Source organism: Protopterus annectens, chromosome 5.part1 (genome assembly GCF_019279795.1).
Source record: "Protopterus annectens isolate FY-2018-M chromosome 5.part1, PAN1.0, whole genome shotgun sequence".
NCBI lineage: Eukaryota > Metazoa > Chordata > Ceratodontiformes > Protopteridae > Protopterus > Protopterus annectens.
This window is the reverse complement of record NC_056736.1, coordinates 722,275,237-722,299,385: the sequence shown is the minus strand read 5'-3', so window position 1 is coordinate 722,299,385 and position 24,149 is coordinate 722,275,237. Positions and strand designations below refer to the sequence as shown.

Below are 24,149 nucleotides of genomic sequence, written 5' to 3'. Positions count from 1 at the left end.
CCCATTATTTTTGCCTTTGTCCAGATTTTTTTGTGCTTTGAGGTTGAGTGCTTTGATACACGCACACACATATATGTTTCCCAGACTTTTGTAGTATCAAGTTCAACAGACACCCCTGAAGTCACCTTTTTTTATTTTTGAACGATACATAGTAAGCTGTCCTTGAGAGGTATGGAGGTGTAACGCTTTTGTTGAAAGGCCCAAGGAAGTACAGAAATGTCAACAGTAATCATATGCATATATTTTGATAGGTGTCCGCTTTCTTCTTCTTTGGTTATACAGCAGGTTGTCACTTGTCTCTAGTTCCAGAAAAATGTATTTAAATAGCACCTAAGCAACTCTGTGGTAATAAGGTTTTAAACGAGCTTAATGAACCTCCACAGCAAGTAGAAACTACATCTAGAGGATGGTAATACTTCGACCTTCTGCTGCCTGTTATGATTCTTTCACTGCAAATCTTTGTTGTCTTTTATTTATACATAACTATCCTATCTGTATACTGCTAAACTAAACGATGCCATAAAACAACCTGTATTACTTGCATTGTATTTCTCGGTCTGTGGCTGAAATTGTTCCTTTCTGGATCAGCCCACTACCCTGGTTAACGAACATAAATTAAATAAGTAAACAGTATTTATTTGCACCTTTAAGTGACGGCTTTTTTCAAATGCCACCTGCTGTAATCGTTTTCCCAAGCTAGTAAAAATGGATAAGCAGCCAGCGTGCCTTGATCCTTATCTGGTCACTAAATAACCAGGCACACAGATTACTAGCCCACACGTAGATGTCAGAGGCTGAGCTCAGCAGCTCCCTTTACTGAACACCTTGCTGGAGGCTTTACCAAAATGTCAGAGGCGGGAGGGAAGGTGGGCAGAACGATACCAGCACCCCACCCCCTCCGCCTGCACTAATCAGAGCTGACAGCAACGGGGTGGATCAGCTTTTCCTTGTTACTCAGCTTAGCAACAGCAACGCCAGCAGCAAAGCGCACCCTGCCGGTCTGGAACCCTGTACAAGCCCAGCTTCGTCCCAAAGATCGGCTGTCAAAGGACTTTGTTTGTGACAAAGAGTTGGAATTTTGTATGCAGCTAAACCCTACAAGCAATCCGGATAGAGCACATTGCCTCCTTCCAACGTCTGTCACAGTAAGCATTACCAATGCAATGTTGGGTTTTGTTTCATCCGAGTACCTTTACGATTGTAACCTGCTACTCTACATGCTGCGGAGTGACGGTAATGGGACTCGAACCACATTTATTCTTTGTCACGGTCCGGAGCTTTGCGTGGATACAGCTAGTGGATAAAGTGTGATTGATGTATGAATGACATCTGTTGTTCTTTGTTCTGATGCTGCGGTCAGATTTCCGTGGGGGGGGGGTTGTGTTTTTGTTGTTGTTGGGGTGACAGATATTTCTTATTTTTATCCTGCTTTTTCCAGACCCCTCCCGTGGTGCTGGTTCATACTCTAATTAATGTTGTTTAAGGTTTTATAAATTCCTTGAAATTGATTTTTTTTTATTAGACTCTTTGCCCATTATTTCAGTTGCATTTTGTTCCTGTTCTTCTTGGTCACAGCAGATAAGATTCACCTGTTACGGACTGTTAAATGCCCTGGATAGCCTTTTTGAACGTGATATGTTATTTATTGCTACCCATTATTTGCATCATTAAGTGAATGTGCTATCTGCTGACTTATGTTACTGATGTGTTCCTGAAAATGACTTGTAGGCAGTTCAGCTTTGTTACGCAATTAGTTTGCCTTTGTTTAAGGACATGGTGAAATTACATTAAATAACCTTTTAAAACACATAGGGAAGACTTATCGAAATGATAACCTAGCCATAGCAAGCAATGTATACAATATTACAAAACATGGACAATTTTAGCTTAACACAACAGCAGCAGACAAAAACTGTTGCGTAAGATACAAATCAAACTTATTTGTGTTAAAAAACTAGATGATCAAACATAAATCATAAAGAAGTTCCACCAATGGTCTCGAGGAAGGAGCATAATGTTGTATGCAAGAGGCAGCTGTGAAGTTGCAGTGGGGGGATGTAAGGTCGATAGTAGGAAAGCAGTGGCAGGGGAGTTTTAACTGACAGACTGAACTGTGTACGGGATTAAGGGGGAGGGTTGAGAATGAAAGACAGACTGGAGGGTGGCAGGAAAAAAGCAAAAATATATATATATATATATATATATATATATATATATATATATATATATAGTTAAGAGTACCTCTCAACTTGTTTGCTCAATAATTTTAGAACAAGCCAAAATAATAGCGAGGGAAGGCTCAAATTAGGAGCAATTTGTAAATATTTCTGTAATTCACTTACAAATTTAGAACAGCAGGTTTTGCATCAACATGCATTTTCTGAACAATAGGAAGTAGAAAAAAAACTAAATGAAAACTCCAGCCAAGCTAGAACTTCCAATGAGTGACCTCCCAAACCTCCTGTAACAGAGGCACATGGGATAGGCACATGGGATGCAAATGATAGGAAGCAGGAAATCCTAAGTGCCATTATTAACAGACTACAATCCACAGTGATTTACTGGAAAATCAAAAGGTTTGTGAGGTACAGGACAAAAATGTGAGGCTAAATCAGGGATGTTGTGCATAATCAGGGACAGGTGAGACGTATTCATGGCAGAATAATTTCATATGTGCAGACAGAGTGGTTACATGGGTGGCCACGGTGGTGCAGTGGTTAGCATTGTCGCCTCAGAGCAAGAGGTTCTCTGGTTCCATCCTCGGCTGGGGTGCCTTCTGTGTGGAGTCTGCATGTCCTCCCTGTGGTTGTGTGGGTTTCCTCTGGGTGCTCCGGTTTCCTCCCAAAGACATGCTGCAGGTGGATTGGACACTCAAAATTGGCCCTAGGTGTAAGGTTGGGTGCTGGGCTGGCAACTCGACACTGTAAAACACCACTGCCAATCATGAGCAGACAGGTGATCTGCTGTGGCAACCCCTAACTTGGAAAAGCTGAAAGAAGAAGACAGAGTGGTTACATATTTACTAATACCAGTTTATCCTCTTCAGGGTCTCAAGAGAGCCACAGTTTATCTTGGCAAATAAAATGTAGAAGGCAGAGAGGCACTTCTGGGCAAATGCCAGTCATACACACACACACACACACACACACACACACACTCACACAAATACTTAACATACATACAGTATTAACATACCCTTGAGGAATTTAGAGGGTTTCCAGCTCATAACCCTTATTTCCCTGCTTTGTTTCTCAGCTGGGATACCTTCTCAGTATAAATTCTGTGCTCTCCCTGTTTTCACCAGGGTCTCCAGTTTCATCCCATATACAGAAAACAATATGGACAAATAGAAAGAAATGTTACAATGGCCCTATGTGTCAAATGTGTCATGTGTGCCCACAGATGGACTGGTGTCTCCCATCTGGGGTTCGTTTTTGAGTTGTGCTCACTCCTACTGGACTATGATCTGACCTTCTATGCTTCTGTGACCATTAACTGGGTGAAGCAAGTATTGAAAAGTGTGTGTGTGTGTGTGTGTGTGTGTGTGTGTGTGTGTGTGTGTGTGTACGCATGTGTGTGCACATGAATGCAGAAGTGTTTGCACCTGTATAAACATGTATGGCTGCACTCTCTTTCCTTACACAGCAGTTCCTTTAAGATTGCATGTTTACGTCGGTTAAGAATGAAATCAGTGATTTCTTAAGACTGCTGCGCATTGCATGAAATCAGTGATTTCTTAAGACTGCTGTGCATTGCATGAAATCAGTGATTTCTTAAGACTGCTGCGCATTGCATGAAATCAGTGATTTCTTAAGACTGCTGCGCATTGCATGAAATCAATGATTTCTTAAGACTGCTGCACATTGCATGAAATCAGTGATTTCTTAAGACTGCTGCGCATTGCATGAAATCAGTGATTTCTTAAGACTGCTGCGCATTGCTTTGGCAGTTTCTTCTTTACCTGTTATGCAATGCTAGACTTGACATATATAGAAGTATTTGTATATGTGTATGTGTGTCTCTGTTTGTGGATGTACATGAGTATATCATCAAACACTGAAAACGGGAAATGTCAACCATCATATGAGCATTTTGCTGTTAATTATAGCCTGAAAAAATGTTTGCTCATATCAGCATTTGGTGTTTCAGATGGTAACCATATATATATATATATATATATATATATATATATATATATATCACACACGCACACACACACACACATATATTTATATATATATATATATATATATATATATATATATATATATATATATATATATATATATGTATGCATATACAGGACTTGTTCCCCTACCAAAAAGTAAGCTCTCTGCTGTTGCATGAATGTCATTGAAGTGAGTTGTGATTGCTCAAGAACTTTCTTAGTATCATGTCTCAATCTTGCATAGTGGAAAATAAATATATTGTATATGATATGTATATAATTAGACAGATCTTTAACTTACAGCATCTTTGATAATATCATTTTTGCAACACCAGTTCAGACTCGGAGGCTGTCCAGTCTTGGTTCATATGTAAAGATATAAATATTTTTTAACATCTTTGACCACACATTGTACAGTGATATGATACACACATAGTTATAAAAAATAAAACACATCATTACAGACATTACAAATATATTTCTTTTTCATGCACTACAAGTATATTTTTTAACAATTATCAATCATTTCATCTTTACAGTTATCTCAAGTCCTGCCTTCCCTGAAATTTCACTTCTCCTCCTCCTGAACATTATTCTGCATGCATTGTTCCCACATTTTTCATTTATTTCTATGTAGTTTGCTATTTCTCTTTTCTAAAGCTCCACCTCCAGTTATTTTATCTGCTTTACATTTCATAACTCAGTTACAGTTGGTTTATATTTTGATTTTCATTAAGCTTAGTAGGGCCTTACTATTCCTCAGTAATTCAGTTTCTATATTTCAGTTCAAAAGACTAATATCCTTAGTTACAATAATGTGTTCCCTTAACATTCATGACAAAGTACCCTGCAGCAAATTTTCAAAGTCTGCCATCTCATTGCATTTCCGGAAAACATGTTCCCAATTACCCCTCTTTTTCCCATCACACCTCCATTATTTGTTTATGGATGGTGCAGTGGTGCAGTGATAGCGTTGTCACCTCACAACAAGAGGTTCTCTGGTTTGATTCTCGGCTGGGGTTCCTTCTGTGTGGAGTCTGCATGTCCTCCCTGTGTTTGTGTGGGTTTGCTCTGGTTTCCTCCCACGTTATAAAGACGTGCATCTGGAGCATTTCTCTGCGGGCCTCTGCTGAAAATTGGCTTTGTTCCAAGTCGGACTTTCCTGGATAATAAATAAAAAAATTGTTGTCTGTCTGTAAAAAAGAAATATTTAAATGTCTGATCTCCAGGTAGAAAAATACCTCTGCTAACACCCCCATACAGAAATCCTAAACCTTCTAGATTTTGTTGCATACTTGGTAGCCATCCAAATATCCTTCCATTTTTTTTGCATATTGCCTTTCCGTTTTCTTTTTTAATGTATTCTGATTTGTTTCTTATAGTTGCTATGCATTATTTTATATGTCCTGCTAAGTATTCCTTTTTAACTGTTTAAGTGTAGTTTCTGTTCTAGATTCAACTAAAGACCTAAGCCTTATACAGGTTCAGAATAAAGAAGTTGGCATTAACCATGACAAAATTGACCCAGTGTTGTGTGACTCTGCTGCCTGGTTATGTGTGTCCCCACCATAGTGGAATATTTCATGTCATCCATAGAAATATTCAAGGAATTTAAATTTCTAGAGGCACAAGTTGACATGCCAAATTTCTAGAGGCACAAGTCGACATGCCCCATCACAAATTGCATGATAAAGTTAATACACTTTTGAGAACAGAGCTGTTCATCTCCCATCTAATTACTGCTGCAATGAGTCAAGTCCTGTCCATTCGTGAAACTGTATGTAGTTTATGCATTACTACCATCAGCCTCTTATTCGTACCTCTCTTAGACCCTTGAAACTAAGGCATGCCACCTAATTCACCTCTAACTGCAGTGACAACATCCCCAGGAAAGTCCGTGCACTTCCTGAGAACCTTCCAGTGACATTTCACCTGCTGTATTATTTTCCACCTCCTCTGTCAAAGCTTTTGTTCCGCTTTGGCCCACTCAACTTTTCCTTGCACCTCTACAACATATTCTGTGCCTTAACCTCCTCCTTAATCTGTTCTGTTTCATTTTGGCAAATTATATGTTTTATTGGTGGCTAGGCTTTTTTTCATGTACCATCAAAAACTCTAAAACACTTTCTAATCACATTTGAAGCACCTGTAATGCTAACACTTGTTGTAAATAAATTAAAAAGTACCTAAAGTATAGCGTTGTTCAGATGCTGCTTAATAATTTAGTCTTAGTTTCTAAGGACTTTTTAAACTTATTTTTTTTAAGTTGAGTTGGGGACCTTTTGTAGATGCTAATAATACTTTTGTCTGTTTGCCTCAGTGTATATGTCTGTATCTGGTCCATGACAGAAAGTAGTTAATTTTGGATTAACTCATTTGCGTACTTAACCAAAGGAGACATTGGCAACTAACTGTATGAAGACTTTAGATATGTGTGATTCTGAGGTTACCATGAAAAACGTGTGAAGAGTCTAGAGAGTTCTAATGGATGGAAGGATGGGGGCAGGGACAACGGGGAAGGTGGTGTGATCTAAGCCATAAGTTTTCAGTTCAGGCATTGTGGGATGGCCAGTGGTACAGGACTGAAGCCCTTAGGGTGGCACATGGTGCAAGCATGCAGAACGGGAGTGGGAACACCATTCTTCATGAAGTCAGCAGGAGCAGCAGAGGCGAGGGCAAAGAAGATGAAAGTAGTGCACAGAAACTGGTTAAGAGTTGTAGAGGATATCATGTATGTTAGATTTTCTTTGTTTACAGTAGAATTATGCATTTGGCAGTATGCCAAGTCCCAAGTAGACAGTGTCACCTTAGAAAAGTGGAATCTGCAGTGACAAAGATTAGACAACAGGTGGAAAGGTAAATGCAAGGACACGTGATTGAAGAAATGTTTTTAAAAGAATTACATTCAAGTGAGAGGTTCTGAATAGCTCTGTAAACAGTACCAGTTTTGTTAATGGAGACTTTTGTTTTACACTGTGCATGTAACTCATTAGCATGCACGGTGTTGCAAATCAGCAGCATGCAATAATGGCACTTAGGCTGTGCTAAGGCATCCTGGGGTGCTTTTATTTCCCCTACAATTTTGACCACGGAGCATCCCAGTACCTTGTTGACGTCATTATAACATCTTACTTCACATAGTAGGGGAGGCCCTTTTTGGTTGGAGTGTGGGTAGCCTTCCAGTGAAGCCAGTTGTTGCTCAGAGGTAAAACAAAAGCAAGCATTTGTAATTTACATCTGTCAAGAAATTTTCCCTCAATGCTTCCAGTCCCCAGGCTGTTTCTGTGTACTGAAGATGCAATATTTGCAGATGCTGTCTCCACTGGAAATTGTGTTTCCTCAGTGCTGTCTTCATGCCAGCTCAGCTGACACTTCTGCATGCCCAGCCTCCTGGGTTCTAGCAAAGAGTGGTCATACAGTGGATTACGCCCTCCACTACTGAAACTGGTGAGATAGCCACGAGCTTCTCAATGCTACTGCTTGTACCCAGCTCCTGTGGTACCAGGACTTGAAACCCAGTCATCAGCATCTACAATGCCTATGACACTGGAGCTTGTGGGTATGCTAGAGTGACTAACACTGTAAAGTAAGCTTAAGACTGTAGGAAAATAGGCATGAGGCATTCCTTTACATGTTGACATATTCTAAAACATTTCTTTACATGTTGACATATTCTAAAACATTCCTTTACATTGTTGACATATTCTAAAACATTTCTTTACATGTTGACATATTCTAAAACATTCCTTTACATGTTGACATATTCTAAAATATTCCTTTACATGTTAACATATTCTAAAATATTCCTTTACATGTTGACATATTCTAAAACATTCCTTTACATGTTGACATATTCTAAAACATTTCTTTGCATGTTGGCATATTCTAAAATATTCCTTTACGTTAACATATTCTAAAATATTCTTTTACATGTTGACATATTCTAAAACATTCCTTTACATGTTGACATATTCTAAAACATTTCTTTACATGTTGACATATTCTAAAACATTCCTTTACATTGTTGACATATTCTAAAACATTTCTTTACATGTTGACATATTCTAAAACATTCCTTTACATGTTGACATATTCTAAAATATTCCTTTACATGTTAACATATTCTAAAATATTCCTTTACATGTTGACATATTCTAAAACATTCCTTTACATGTTGACATATTCTAAAACATTTCTTTGCATGTTGGCATATTCTAAAATATTCTTTTACATGTTGACATATTCTAAAACATTCCTTTACATGTTGACATATTCTAAAACATTTCTTTGCATGTTGACATATTCTAAAATATTCCTTTACAAGTTGACATATTCTAAAATATTCCTTTACATGTTGACATATTCTAAAACATTCCTTTATATGTTGACATATTCTAAAACATTTCTTTACATGTTGACATATTCTAAAACATTCCTTTATATGTTGACATATTCTAAGTGCCTCATTTCAAAGCTGTCTTAGGAATGAGACTTGATTAGCTATAGTAAGTTCTGAATATGACTTGGCAGCCTAGTGAAGTATGGGCTTGCAATGAGAGGGTCTTCAGCCTATTCCACTTAATGGAACTACCTAATACACATTTCCAAACTTGCACTTTTAAAATTGGTCTATATACATCATTTAGGGACCCTTCTGCACCCTCACAAATTCATAAATATTACACAATTGCTTCCCATTTTAAATATATATATATATATATATGTATATATATATATATATATATATATATATATATATATATATATATATATATAGATAGGGTTTCTATCAGAATGATGAAAAATCAAAATCTCGAATGCTCGGATGAGCGACAACGCAGGTAAATGAAATCGATATTGTGAGATTGCGGTGCAGTGAAGATTGGGAAATTTGCCCTTTTCTCACTGTAGTGCAATCTTTGAGTTGGAATATATTTTTAGGGGGGGTGTGGGGGGCACAGCCCCCCATAATAGCAATTTCAATTACCTGCGTTTTCGCTCATCCGAGAGTTTGAGATTTTGATTTTTCGTCTATGTAATATAGACCATATATATTTGGCAGACTTTATAATATATCCCAGATTAAACAAACAAAAAAAAAAAGAACAAAAGAAAAGCTGCATTGGTAAAGCTAATGTATACAGTTTAATTTTACATCATAATCATCATCATCATCATCACCTTTTTTCCCCCCATTTTCTATATGGGGTCAGGGTGTCATGTCAGCTATCACCATCTCTGCCTCTCTCGATTCAATGCCACTCTCCTACCTTCTTCAACAGTCATGGCTGACGGTTATAGGTCTTCTCTCACACAATCCATCCACCTCTTTGAATTCTGCCAGTGTTTTTCTGGGATTTCAGACTTCTGCAGTACTGCCCAAACCAGCTTTCTTGAGACCAATATTTTAAATATTTTATTTAAATATTTTATTTTATTGAAATATTTAAATATTTCAATAATATTTTATTATTATTATCAGCTTTCTTGAGACCAATATTTTAAATATTTTATTTAAATATTTTATTTTTATTGAAAAATTTAAATATTTCAATAATATTTTATTGAGGGCCATTAGCCTAGTACCTACCTATGAACCTATGAACCTATGAATCTATGAGACCTTGTCATAAGCTTTTTCCAAGTCTAGGAATGCCCAGTTGGACTCCTTCCTCATCTCTAGCTTCTTCTCAGCTATCTATTTCACTGTAAACATCGTGTCAGTTGTGTTGCATTCTGACCTTAATGTGAACTGCTAGTCTCTTATCTTACTTACTGTCACTCTGCATATTCATTTATCACTCCCCTTCTCATGCATTGTGACAGGAGTCTGATACCTCTGTACTGCCCACACATCTGAATGTTCCCTTTGGTCTTGAACACTGGCACTAGGATACTTATTCTCTCCTGTCATCGGGGATATGCCTTTCTGTCCACACTGCTATGAGTACCCTCAGGAGCCCTTTCTCCCCTATCTCACCCAGCATCTTTGTCATATCTGCTTTGAACTGTGAGGAACTATGAAACGGGTGGGTACAGTGACCATTCCCCCAAAATATTTCTGTATTACATCGAGTTTGGTGATTATGTTTTAAAATTGTGAAGAAGACAACATTGTTAAACACCTTTCTTATGTAGGAAAGGTACTTAACAAAGTTTAAGCACTTTACATATTGATATGCTTTAGTCGCAAACTACATTATTAACAGGAGGCACCACAGAACAGTGCAGGGAATCTGAAATAGCTTTAAAAGCAGTATTACACTTCTCATTGCCACATCCTTTTGTGTGTCACAGTAGAAGTGTTTTGCAGCTTTCAAAGCTGTTGGCTAAGTGCTTTGTAGCATTTAAAGCCGTAAAACACATTTTACTCCTACAGTGTCTTTTTTTTTCTTTTTATATATCTGGCCATACACTGGGAATGAATTCTTAAGTCAGCCTCCATACTCCTCGACTTCTACTAATGCTTGACCTTCACATGTTTGTATTTTGTTCTTTTGCTGTTACTGTATTGTATAATACAAATTTCTGACATATGATTTATTCCTGGTATCTCTATTTGCATGCTACAAAAATTATCTGATGTACTTATCTTTCCTATTCAATTTTTTCTATGTATAATGACAAAGCTTTCATTTGCTACAAGTCTTGCTTTATTTTTTCACTGTATAGCTAAATTTTATGTAACCTGGAGCTTTTCTCCTTGGGTCTCTGCTGAAAAAGGGCACCCTGCCCAGCCAGACTAACCCGGTTAACAAATGTCAAATAAATAAATAAAATAAATAATAGCCAAAGTTCCATATACTATAAGGAACTGTGTAACGACACTAAGTGTTTTGCAGCTTTCAAAGCTGTAACACACGTAGGGCAGACCACACTCTGCTTTGCCTCTCTGTCTGTCACTTTCACTTATCTTTTTTCTCTCTTTCTCATTCTACTTGTAGCTGGTAGTACAGGCAACAGGTAAAGCAAGTTCATTTGTTTTCAAGATTAATTTCTTAACATCTGCTTCTTGAGCATATAACATCAACAGCAAAACTGGATGCTAAGTGGTAATTAATAAGTAAGGAATTAATCACGAAATATGTGTTGCATAGAACATCCTTTTCTTAAATTATAGTGTTTATGTTGTAGGGTTATTGTAAAACATTTAGGTAAGTAAGCAGAGTAGTAAATTTAAACTTGAATTAGCTCTCTTCTTTACAAAATCGAATGTGCCCTGCAGAGATATGACTCCTTTCCTATCCATATTATCTGTTTTTTCCTTTGATCAAGTAGATTTCTTTGTTAGTGAAAACAGCATGTAAACCTTAACTTCATGAAGCAAAGGTTATAGTCTTGCGTAGTGTAGGTAGACTGAGGCAGCCCTCTTCCCCAATGAAATATTCCCTTATCTACACTCTCCATCATGGAACATCTGTCTCAGTTCACACATCGAGGACTGCGCCTGGACCACTCTCACATTACAGTAATTATATTTCTTAAAGACTAAAGTCATCTCATTTCATAGGTGTATGTATCTTCAGTCTGATCCAGCCCTCTCCCGTTTCTGGCCTCTGAAAGGTGTCATTATACTGTTTATAGAATGCATATTCCATATTATTTTCAGTTCTTCTAACTAACCAAATTTGCACATTTATTAGCTCTGCACTTATGCAGAGTTTTAACAAGATATTTTTGTCCCTTATGGAACTTAAATACCTCCCCAACAGAGAAGAAACGTTTTACATCCTGCAAGAAATGGTTAGCAATGATGAATAATCCAGTTATGAACATTATTGTAAAACAAACTACAAATGGCATCCTCCTGTCCTTGTACAGTATGTGGAATATTGAAAATAGATGTTAAATATCATAACAGGGCTCAGCGATAAACCTCATTGTAAAATCATGCTTACGTCTGATTCAGAACTTTGACCTGCCAAAAGTCGCAACCGTATCCAGGACAAAATATAGAATGAATGTAAAGGTGGGATTCTCTGTATCCGTAATAGTTTTTATGAACCCCACTCACAAATCACTGCCTTTTTCTGCAGTAGCCAATTCCCAACCCGTGACCAAATCAAGCATTTATATTTACCCCTTTCTACCCACAGAACCACTGAGAGCATAGTATGTGAACCATTGGGTTTCTGTGACCACACATTTAAGTTTGCCTCCATCACAGCAAGTGGTATGTGGATGTTACCGTTTGAGCAGCAGGTGGAGAACGTTGCATGGACAATGTATGCACATGTTCATAATGGCTTAGAGAAAGAGTCAAAGACAAAAATTCTAGGAAGCACCGATGAGCAGAATAGAAAGAAAACAAAAAGTGTCCTGCAGGTACCTGTGCCATGCCCAGACAGTGGTCTTAATTATGTCACATGTTTCTTGGGCAACATCCTTGTTACAGCATTAGTGTTCAGTTCAAGGAAAACTGAAGGCATGTTATTGGAAACTCCAGCCATATCACATGATAGTGGTAGATTAATTAAGAGTACTGCAACAGATGGTGCCATAACTGAATTAATACATAACAAATTATTTGTTTGCCATATTATATCAAGAGCGTTCATGAATCAATAAATCTGTCATATCACCTAGATTTTTCCTACAGCTACTTTTTCTAATGTCAGTAGGCGTTCTTTGTAGTGTTGACAGATATTTATCCATCTGCTTATTTAGCTTGTTACCTGTGATATTCACTGGGCAATTTCATTTATTTGTTTGTGGCATTATCTTTCTTACTTGCCCCCCCTTTCATATCATCATTCTTATTTCCTTTCTAATATGGATGCTCAAAAAGGCCAATAAGAAAAAAACAGAAAAAGCATGACTACATATTTATATTTATTTATTCATGTACATTTTTGCTACAGTTTTGCTAACACAAATCCTGTCATTCAAGAATCTTTCTAAGTTTGTAAGTTTATAAGTGCAATATTTAAAATCTGCCCTTATTTGTGGGCCTTTGCCCCCCCCCCATTATTTTAGGCTTTGTCAAGATTTCTTGCTCTAAAAGTTGAGAGAGGTGTTTCATCCATCTCCATCACTCAACTGTCCAGATATTTGCAGAATGTCCAGATTTTTTGCCTCATATTTTTGGTCTGTTCCCCATAAAATTTGTGGTTTTCTGACAAATCACTGGGGTGATCTGAGGATTGAAGTTACAAAATAATGAAATACATTTGAGCTTCAGACTTCAGATCTTTCAGAAAATGTATGTTAGCACAAACTCATTTACTCTAGCAAGTTTCTAAGTTTATAATAGCAACATTTAAAATCTGTCCCTATTTTTGGGCCTTTGCCCCCGCATTTTGTCAGGCTTTGTCCAGATTTCTTGCATTAAGAGGTTGAGAGGTATCTATTCCAGACAACTGGAGAGTAAGCATTGTAATGCTAGTGTGCAGGAACAAAGGAGATATTTTCAATTGTTGTCACTACCAAGGTATCGGACTTCTGTCACACTGCGTGAAAGTGATGGAGAGGGTCACTTATAAATGAACATGCAGAGTAGTTGGAAGTAGGATGGGAGGTGAGCAGTTTGCATTCAGATCAGGTTTCAGTGCAGGCAATGCAGTGTGCAGTGAGACAACTGAGAAGAAGGTACAGGCAATGCAGTGTGCAGTGAGACAACTGAGAAGAAGGTACAGGCAATGCAGTGTGCAGCGAGACAATTGAGAAGAAGGTAGTGCAGGCAATGCAGTGTGCAGTGAGACAATTGAGAAGAAGGTAGAGATGAGGAAAAAGTTCATATGGGTCTTCCTAGACATAGAGAAAACAAATGACATTGTCCTAAGAAAGCCATTTTGGGCAGTCCTGTGATGGTTCTGAGGCCCATAAACATTGGTAGAATTAGTGCAGGGTATTTACAATGATCTATTGATACGAGTATGAACAATGTTCGAATTTACAGTGGGGATTCCAGCAAAAGAGGAGGTTACACTTTGGGATCACTCCTTCTCATACTGGTAATGGACTACATCAGATCAGAATGGACAGATCAACAAAGCTTCTGTATACAGATGATATAGCAATACAAGAAGATCCTGAACCTGACCTTTGATAGGGGAATGGAATGCAAAACCAAATGTGCATGGAATGAAACTGAGTACAGACAACATCTTTAAGTATCTGGGAGGTGTGGTTGAGGAGAAGGGAAGTCTGAATGAGGAGGTCAAAGCTAGAATCACAGGCTCTGCAGCCAACTGGCACAAAGTGCCAGGGGTAGTGTATGACAGCAGAATGACTGGCACAGAGTGTCAGGGGTAGTGTATGACAGCAGAAAGACTGGCACAAAGTGCCAGGGGTAGTGTATGACAGCAGAATGACTGACAAAGTGTCAGGGGTAGTGTATGACAGCAGAATGACTGACAAAGTGTCAGGGGTAGTGTATGACAGCAGAATGACTGACACAGAGTGTCAGGGGTAGTGTATGACAGCAGAATGACTGGCACAAAGTGTCAGGGGTAGTGTATGACAGCAGAAAGACTGGCACAAAGTATCAGGGGTAGTGTATGACAGCAGAATGAGTAGCACAAAGTGTCAGGGGTAGTGTATGACAGCAGAATGACTGACAAAGTGTCAGGGGTAGTGTATGACAGCAGAATGACTGACAAAGTGTCAGGGGTAGTGTATGACAGCAGAATCACTGACACAAAGTGTCAGGGGTAGTGTATGACAGCAGAATGACTGGCACAAAGTGCCAGGGGTAGTGTATGACAGCAGAATGAGTAGCACAAAGTGTCAGGGGTAGTGTATGACAGCAGAATGACTGACAAAGTGTCAGGGGTAGTGTATGACAGCAGAATGACTGGCACAAAGTGTCAGGGGTAGTGTATGACAGCAGAATGACTGGCACAAAGTGTCAGGGATAGTGTATGACAGCAGAATGACTGGCACAAAGTGCCAGGGGTAGTGTATGACAGCAGAATGAGTAGCACAAAGTGTCAGGGGTAGTGTATGACAGCAGAATGACTGACAAAGTGTCAGGGGTAGTGTATGACAGCAGAATGACTGGCACAAAGTGTCAGGGGTAGTGTATGACAGCAGAATGACTGGCACAAAGTGTCAGCGGTAGTGTATGACAGCAGAATGACTGGCACAAAGTAAGTGTCAGGGGGAGTGTATGACAGCAGTATGACTAGCACAAAGTGTCAGGGGGAGTGTATGATAGCAGAATAACTGGCACAAAGTGTCAGGGGTAGTGTATGACAGAAGAATGACTGGCACAAAGTGTCAGGGATAGTGTATGACAGAAGAATGACTGGCACAAAGTGTCAGGGTAGTGTATGACAGCAGAATGACTAGCACAGAGTGTCAGGGGTAGTGTATGACAGCAGAATGACTAGCACAAAGTGTCAAGGGTAGTGTATGACAGCAGAATGACTAGCACAGAGTGTCAGGGGTAGTGTATGACAGCAGAATGACTAGCACAAAGTGTCAAGGGTAGTGTATGACAGCAGAATGCCAAAGAAACAGAAAAGTAAGGTGTAAAACGGAGGCGCAGCCAGTACTACTGTATGGTATAGAAACCTGGGCAATGAACGCAGAGAAGCTGAAGGAAGCCAGAGATAAAGGAGAAAATGTGCCCAAGATGGATATTAGAATGTGTAGTCTGGAACATAAAAAGAAATGAGAATCAGAACCATTGTCATCTAGCTTCTGGTGCCTATTTCCAGTGAAGCACCTCACCCCGTCAGCTAAGTGAAGAAAAAAAAAATGGGCTTCAACTAATTCTGTAGCGAGCCTTCACACCATTCAGCTTCCTATAGCAGACAACGCTTCCATTCCCCCTTAGAAAAAAAGGATTTTGGCTTACTCTGTAGCAAGCTGATTGGTACATTGGTACAGCTGTATCATCAGTTTCTTGCTTCCTAAGCTTGTCCACTTAAAGAAGTAAGGGGATTGGTGTACAGTTGTTGCTTCACAGCAAGAGGTTCTCCCGTTCGATTCTCGACTGGAGCGCCTTCTGTGTGGAGTCTGCATGTCCTCCCTGTGGTCGTGGCATTCAAAAAACATACGTAAAATGGCCGTGCCTTCGTTGAAGGTTGGGCGTTGAACTGGCACCTCAGCACCCATAAAAAATCTACTGCCAATCATTAGCGAACCGGAGTTCCACTGTGGCGACTCCTAACCGGGAAAAGCCGAAAGAAAAACAACAACAACTATACAGCATGTATGGAATTAAGTGCAGGTTCATTTTCCTTCCCCAAAACACAATAAAATATAAGTAGAAAAAAGGGGAGGAAAGGAGAGAGTGCATCAACAAACTTCATGAACCAGATCTCAAAAAAAAAAAAAAAAAAAAATATATATATATATATATATATATATATATATATATATATATATATGGTCTCCTTCAAAACACTGAAAGACCAGAATATCTAAAGTGTTTTGAGGGAGACCAAACAATGAAACTGCAGAACACCGAAAAGAGTGAAATTCAAAATCCCGGTGTTACGGGATTTTGATTTAGCGCTTTTGGTGTTCCTCTGTGGGTGAGTATGCATGTATAAGTGTATTTGTGAGGGGTAGTGCTGTGTGTAAGTGTGTGTTGTGACTATGGTGTGTGTGTGTGTGTGTGTGTGTGTGTGTGTGTGTGTGTGTGTGTGAGAGACTGTAGTGTGTGGCTGTGAGTTTGCCTCGTGTGTCTGTTTGTGCGATCTCAGAGTTAGAATATTAAAGTAGGGGGGTGTGGGGGGTGCAGGGGGCCTTACCACTCTGCCTATTTGTAGTATAGGGTGGTGTGGTTGGTAGTTTGGGACAGTTGTGTATGTATTTTTGTATGTTTTTTGTGTGTGTTATACTTACGTGGTTTTCGGTGTTGTGGGGTTTCGTTGTTTTGGTCTCAGTGTTTTGGTCTTTGGTGTTGTGAGGTTTCGTTGTTCTGAAGTAGACCCATAGATATATATATATATATATATATATATATATATATATATATATATATATATATATATCCATTAGAAGTTTTTGAAAGTACAGGACAGTACTAAGAAGTATGTACTTCAGCTAGGACTTCAACTCAGACCCTTTGGGTAACCAGTCTGTATATTTTACATACATATATGGAGTTATAGTTTTGTGAATATACACCTATGTAAACAATAGTGGGGATGTAGAGATTAAGTGAAGGGGCTTCCATATGTACAAGTGGCAGAAATGCACACGTAGTTTCAGTCATGTCACGTGTTTAAATGAATGGTGAAGTGACAGATGTTTAGGTGGTTTATGTTTTAGTGAAGTGACAGATGTTTAGGTGGTTTATGTTTTAGTGAAGTGACAGATGTTTAGGTGGTTTATGTTTTAGTGAAGTGACAGATGTTTAGGTGGTTTATGTTTTAGTGAAGTGACAGATGTTTAGGTGGTTTATGTTTTAGTGAAGTGACAGATGTTTAGGTGGTTTATGTTTTAGTGACGTGACAGATGTTTAGGTGGTTTATGTTTTAGTGAAGTGACAGATGTTTAGGTGGTTTATGTTTTAGTGAAGTGACAGATGTTTAGGTGGTTTATGTTTTAGTGAAGTGACAGATGTTTAGGTGGTTTATGTTTTAGTGAAGTAGAGTAGCATTTAGAAGTATTTAAATATGACTGATTTGAGGTGTTTGCATCTTGGTTTTGCTTTGATTTATTGTGCAAATAAGTTAATAAAGTATGTGTATCACTGATACACATTTAATGGGATGTTTATCTTTCTTTCAAGTTGGTTTATTTACATTTGTTGGTATGGGGTACATGCCCCCTGCAAAAAGATTTTGTTATGGTCGTTTGGAGTTAGATGTTTTGAGGTTTGATTATTTGACAGTTTAGTGATATTTTTTTCAATCTTTTTTGAGGTATTCTGTATTCAGTCTTTTTTATATTTGTTCTTTTCTGATATATTCATGTATGAATGTTTGTATATGGTAACATTGTTATGGCTGGACTGTTGATGGGGTATACTTCACTACGTCTTGGCCTGAGATCCCTAAGCCTCTGCTGGAAGAGGTAACACAATGAGTAACATAGTCACCTCACAGCAAGAGGTATTCTGATTCATGCCTTCTCTGCAGAGCCAGTTTGTCCTCCCTGCATTCATGTGTTTTTTTTTACTTTTCGTACTCTGATTTCCTCCCATATCCCAATGACATACTATATAGTGCAACACTATACCCCCATAAGTGTGCACATGTTTGTGTGTGTGTGTGTGTGTTGGTGATACAGAAGAAAGGCGTAGAAGGCTAGTTCTATTCCCTACTTGCCCTGTAAATTCTGGATGGTTTCATAGATTCATAGATTAGTACTAAGCTAACTACCCTTGCGAGCCATTTTAAGCCTAGTCAATTATCCCTTGTGAGACTCAAACCCTCCACCTTGTGTTTGTAAGGCAAACACCTTAGCCATTAGGTCACCCTCCCTGGTGACTGTTCATGGGGAGTTTAATGTGGCTTATTGGCAATGGATTGATGGACTTTGTACAAAAAAATTACAGTTGTCTGATTTCTAGTGCATTTTAAAGACTTACATGATTTGAAAAGATTCTGTCCTCTGAGGTCATCACTGTATGTGCCCTTATGATTCTTATAGTTGCGCTCAGTGGGAGAACTCTGCCTCATTAGGGGATATTCTTGAGTGATTGGGGGGGGCACTTTAAGGAACTCCTGAATCCAGTGCTTTCCTCTGAGGAGACAGTACCAGAAGGGATGGTGGCATTTGCTCCATTTTATTAGATGGGGTCACTATCACTTAAACAGTTCTATCGTGACAAGGCAGCAAGAGTGGATGAGATCTGTCTCATGTGGATGGCATCATTGTTGTTTGTAGATGTTGTCTTATCATCACTAATCGTCTGTGATCCTTATCATGCAGTGGAATGACTTGCTACTTGGGTCAGAACTTGGAGTAAAAATCAGCACCTCCAAATATGAGGTTGTTCTGCAGGTAAGGTGGGAGCAACTAAACTAGGTTGAGTTTTCTTGTTCACATGTGAAGGTAGAGGAGATCAAGAAACTGACCATCTGATGAGTTCTGCTGTAGCAGTACTATGGGAATTAAGCCAAACTAGCTCATTTGGAAGAGTGTTAGACTAAAGATCTAAAGGTTTCCTGGTTCAATCCCAGGTTTTGGCACAGAAACATTTGGATGAGCTTTGTATAATGATTAAGGTTTTGACCTCATAAACACAAGGTACAGGATTAGTTTTCAGCCTCAGGTTATTGGCTAGGCTTAAAATGGCCCTTCATGGCAGTTAGCCTAGTATTCACCTATACCTATAGATATATACCTATACATATATACGTACCCATATATTATAGTGGTGAAGTGATAGCCGAGTCATAGGACAACTTTGTGTTTTATTTCTTGCCTATGGTCATAAATATTGCATATGTGATATAGAGGATGTGACTGTCCTTACAAGGTATAGAAATGAGGTTCGGTCAGAGTATATGGGTTCACTCTGTCTGGTAGAAAGAGGAGCTAAGCAGTGTTCCCCTATACGTAGTAACCCCAGCACAGAGGTGACAGCTGATTGGTAGGGGTTGTCATCCAGATAGCCACGGAGGTGGTTTGCTCCCGCATCAGCATCCCAACAATAAAGATGTTTCTTTTGAGGGTATGATCCCAGCCCTTGGTGACATCCTCATGACTTCATTTTGCACCATAGCCCCTGTGTGTATTTGTGCATCCACTGATATGCTAATTAAGATTTATCACTGGCTTAGGACTGCCATGCCCACACCCTAGGTCCTGGCCATTTTGGTGCTGCAAACCTCCACATACATGTTGATGAGCAGCCAACCAGAACCTGCTCCCACCCACCCCCAACCCTGGTTACATGACTGGTATCAGCCATTCACTCTTAATGTACCCATGTGGCTGTCTCAGCACCCAAACTTAGATTGTCTGTGTTCATCCCTCTGTACCACAGGGGTGGGCCTAATATTATTATTACTATTATTATTATTATTATTATTAACTAGTGTCAACCACTAAGCACAAAGTGCTGTTTTTTATTGATGACCTGGGAGCGCAAGCCTGGTTAGGTTGAAATTAGTTTGTTATTGTGTTAAACCTAAACAGTGTACAAATTAAGCAATTATTAAACAATTGCGATAGATATAAAAACAATAATGGAATGCCATTGTTACAGTAAATAATGATTAAAATGTCAATCTCAGCAAATAGTGCAATAAATAGTAAGCTATTATATAGTATAGAATTTTTCACTATTATCCTATAAAGTAACGCTGAAAAGGTGAAAGAAAATAACTTGCTTAGAGTCACACAGTATGTTAGAAAGTTGATGCTTTGCCAAAGATGGCCTGCATCTGTCACACCTGGGATTCCAGGTACTGGCCAAAGCTCTTGCCACCCCTATAGTGCCTTCTTTGGGCAGTGTTCCAAAGACCAAATTACCACCGCAACAGCTACAAACAAATGCAATCTGAGGGTCATGCTGCTCAACGCTAGAAGTCTAAATCTCAAGATGCACTTGCTCGAAGCACTCCTTAAAATGGAAAACATCGACATTTGTTCTGTAACAGAGACCTGGTTCAAGGCAGCAGGAAGCACCCCTGCACTACCAGGCTATTACTCATTACACATCTTTTGGCCCCAGAACTTAGACCGAAGCTCCAAAGGTGGTGGTGTTTCCATATTCATAAAGGATGCACACACCTCCAGACTGGTAGCCCAACATAACACATCAGAGATACTTTATCTGCAGCTAACATTGGGTAAGACAGCAATTCAGATCATAGCCTGTTATAGGTCCCAAGCCATGTCCCAAGACTCTCGTTCCACATCCCTAAGCACCCTGGAGAATATTAGAGTCCAACCTAACACTCTCATACTGTGCGACTTCAACTGCCCCTCCATTAACTGGGAAACTACTCATGTACCAATACACTTGCCCAACATTTCCTGGAATTCATTAATTCCAATGCCCTGGACCAGCTCATTCTTACCCCCACTAGAGGTAGCAACATCCTTGACCTGGTCATTACTAACATGGGCGACCATTGCTTTACACCAATAGTCAACTCCTCCCTGGTTAGATCTGACCACAAACTAATCAGTTTGGAAATCCACAACCCCCCCTTGCAAAGGTAGCCACATGAAAAACTTCTCCAAAGCTAACTTTGGGCTCCTAAAAACAGAGGTGGCTAACTTCACAGCACCCATGCAAATGGAGAATATTTGCATGACTGCCGAATCATACACCAATGCATTGTACGAACATGTACACAAATGCATGGATCTCACCATACCCAATAGAACCTAGATGCTGTCCTTCAAAAAAAGGAAGCCAATCTAGTGGTCCCCTGCCATAAACAAGCACTACAACAGAAGGAGGAAACTGATGCGGAATAAGGTGAAGTCCCAATATTGGAAAAACTCCCAGTGGAGTACTGTCTACTCGACAGAGGCACTGGGAACTAAGGTTGGGTGGCACGATGCCAGGGTAATCCTATGGGCTAGGCTTATAAAGGCTCCAGGGCCATTAGCCTAGTATACACCTATGAACCTAAAGGGCTCAAGCCCTTGAATATGGGGAAGTGGTCGTTAGAAGCTATAGCAATAAATTCTGTGCCATGTAGATGGCTCCACTCTACCTTCATTTTAATGAGGTAACATTATTGCAACACAAGACCATTGCTGGAGCTAGTAATATGACATCATATGATCTATTGATAGTGACATCTTGGGGGGTTGGAACTTGAGCTGGTCAGGGACAGTGCTCACTTCCCAGTTGTAATCCATCATATGCCTGGTCAGCAGTGGTGGGATTAGAACTGATTTTCACTGAGAACGACTATTCTTTGCTTACTGATAGGGTATTACTGGGATGTAAATGATGCTGGCTCAGTAATTATTGCTAGTAATTACCCTCAGATTTAGAGAAAGGCCTAATCAGTCAAACTGAACAGTCCTTACATTTTATCAGTACTTCCAACTTCTTGTCTTTCAGAAGAAAATGGATGACAGGCCATTGACACAATTTTAAGTCCAGGGAAAGGACTGATGAGGTAACCACTTGCTAGCTTCATGGACTGACCTTAATCTTGTCTTTCTGTGTGACAAACACAGCCATTTTGTCTGTATTGTATATTTTACTGATGCCTTACAGAAAAGGCGCTACATGGCAGATTAGAAGAGGTGCCTTTATGATATATTAGGGTAATTTATTTTCCATTGCTTTTCAGAGACTCAGATAACTTCATTGTATATGTGTGTGTAGTTCAAATGATTAATCGATGCAATCAACTTCCAAAACTGTGAAAATTATAGCTCAAAATGGGATTTTAATCAAAAAGTATGCTTTTGATGGCCGATAGTAAAGCATCTCTCTTTCATCTGCATTGTAGTCCTGTCTTGTATAGTAATCACAGATTTTTTGTTGGTGAGCATTGCCATCTGTTGCTGTGCAGGATTTGCATATCTTGGTTAATTACTGTTTTTGCTCAAACATATTAACTTTGCATTTGAGACAAAATGAAAGAAATCTTTAAGCCGACTTTGTATAGAGTGACATTTCAGTGACACAGACATAACATTTTTGTTGTTTTATCAGGGGTTGAATGCAAATACTACAGATCACGATTAAGAACAACAGCATGAAAGACCTTTAGAAATGTAAATATTAATTTTGTCATACCATATTAAAATTGTCTAGGCTTGTCCTTTTTAGATAGTTATAGTAAATGCCCAGAAGTTCATGACATATTTCTGGAACATTTTGAAGGTACTACCATTAAAGTGTTGGAAACTGGGTGCCTTATTTCACGTATAATTTTTGATGTTTATGCGTTTTAACGTAGGCGTGGAAATCCATCATGATTTTGTTATTATTTTCTCTTATTATTTTGTTAACTTAGTAAACCCATCAAGTAGGAGTAGTTATCTCCAAGGGTAAGGTGGGAATACTGCTTGGCTAAGCAACTTAAGCATTGCACAGCTTCTCACTTCTGTACCAACCAAGCTTCAGTGATGACTCAAAATGGGTGGTGGTTAACCTTAAAAGTGTTGTGAGCAAACTTATCACGTTCCTTTTGCTGCAGAGAGCTCTTGTGTCATAGTTTTTATGTAATACATTGAACAGCAGCACTATATTTTTAGGAATATCTTCTGGAAGTCCTTTTGTGTATTCTTTTAATAGTTACAGGTGTATTCCTCGGCATTTTATATAAAGTCAGGGTTATAATAATTAAATAAAAAATTCCCACAGGTCAGTTGCTTCACAATCAGTAATCCTGTATAGATCTGAATGTATATGCAGGTAGAAGGTGTTTGTATGTGTGCTGTGTGTCTGCATGCATGTGTACATGTGTTTACATACGAGGGGTGTGAATGGGAAGCTGAAAATGTTTTTTGTGGTTTTTGACCAGCTGATTGAATAACGAACACTAAAAAAACTGTGGGCCAATTCTATACTGTACTTCAGGGCAAATAAGATGGGCTGCTGTTTCTCCAGAACAGAAAAATGCAACAAACCCAAATTTTTTGAAACAAGATCTAGATGGTGATAATGCCATAGTAATGAAATCGCTTCAAACCCTGTCTTGTTACCCTGGGAATGTGAAATTGCTTCAAACCCTGTCTTGTTACCCTAGGAATGTGAAATCGCTTCAAAACCTGTCTTGTTACCCTGGGAATGTGAAATCGCTTCAAACCCTGTCTTGTTACCCTGGGAATGTGAAATCGCTTCAAACCCTGTCTTGTTACCCTGGGAATGTGAAATCGCTTCAAACCCTGTCTTGTTACCCTGGGAATATAAGAGCTGCCTGAAAGACCAGTATTAAAGATGCACAGCAGTTTAACTAAAGCAGTCATAAAACAGCTTCACACTGATTTAAGTAATTGTTTAAAAGTGATGTAAACAATTTAAGAATGGCGATTATATGTGGGGGACAGTTTTAGAGGTATGAGCAAGTTTTCTGCCTTAATATATTTGCTGAATGTGTATAAAAGAAGGCAGAAATATCCAGTGTGTTAAGTTTGTATTACTACAAAG

The 24,149-nt window shown here is 38.9% G+C and overlaps 1 protein-coding gene and 1 non-coding gene across 2 annotated transcripts in view; both read left to right on the top strand.

Annotated features, from left to right (window-relative positions):
• Nucleotides 1-841: 841 nt before the first annotated feature.
• Nucleotides 842-24,149, top strand: part of GDPD4 (glycerophosphodiester phosphodiesterase domain containing 4) — a 1,130,252-nt gene continuing 1,106,944 nt past the window's right edge. The window contains exon 1 of the mRNA XM_044073350.1: nt 842-1,145. The gene's annotated coding sequence lies outside the window, so the exon portion shown is untranslated. The remainder of the gene's footprint in view (nt 1,146-24,149) is intronic.
• On the top strand, nt 19,190-19,263 carry TRNAF-AAA. The gene has a single exon. It is a non-coding gene; the product is annotated as a tRNA-Phe (tRNA).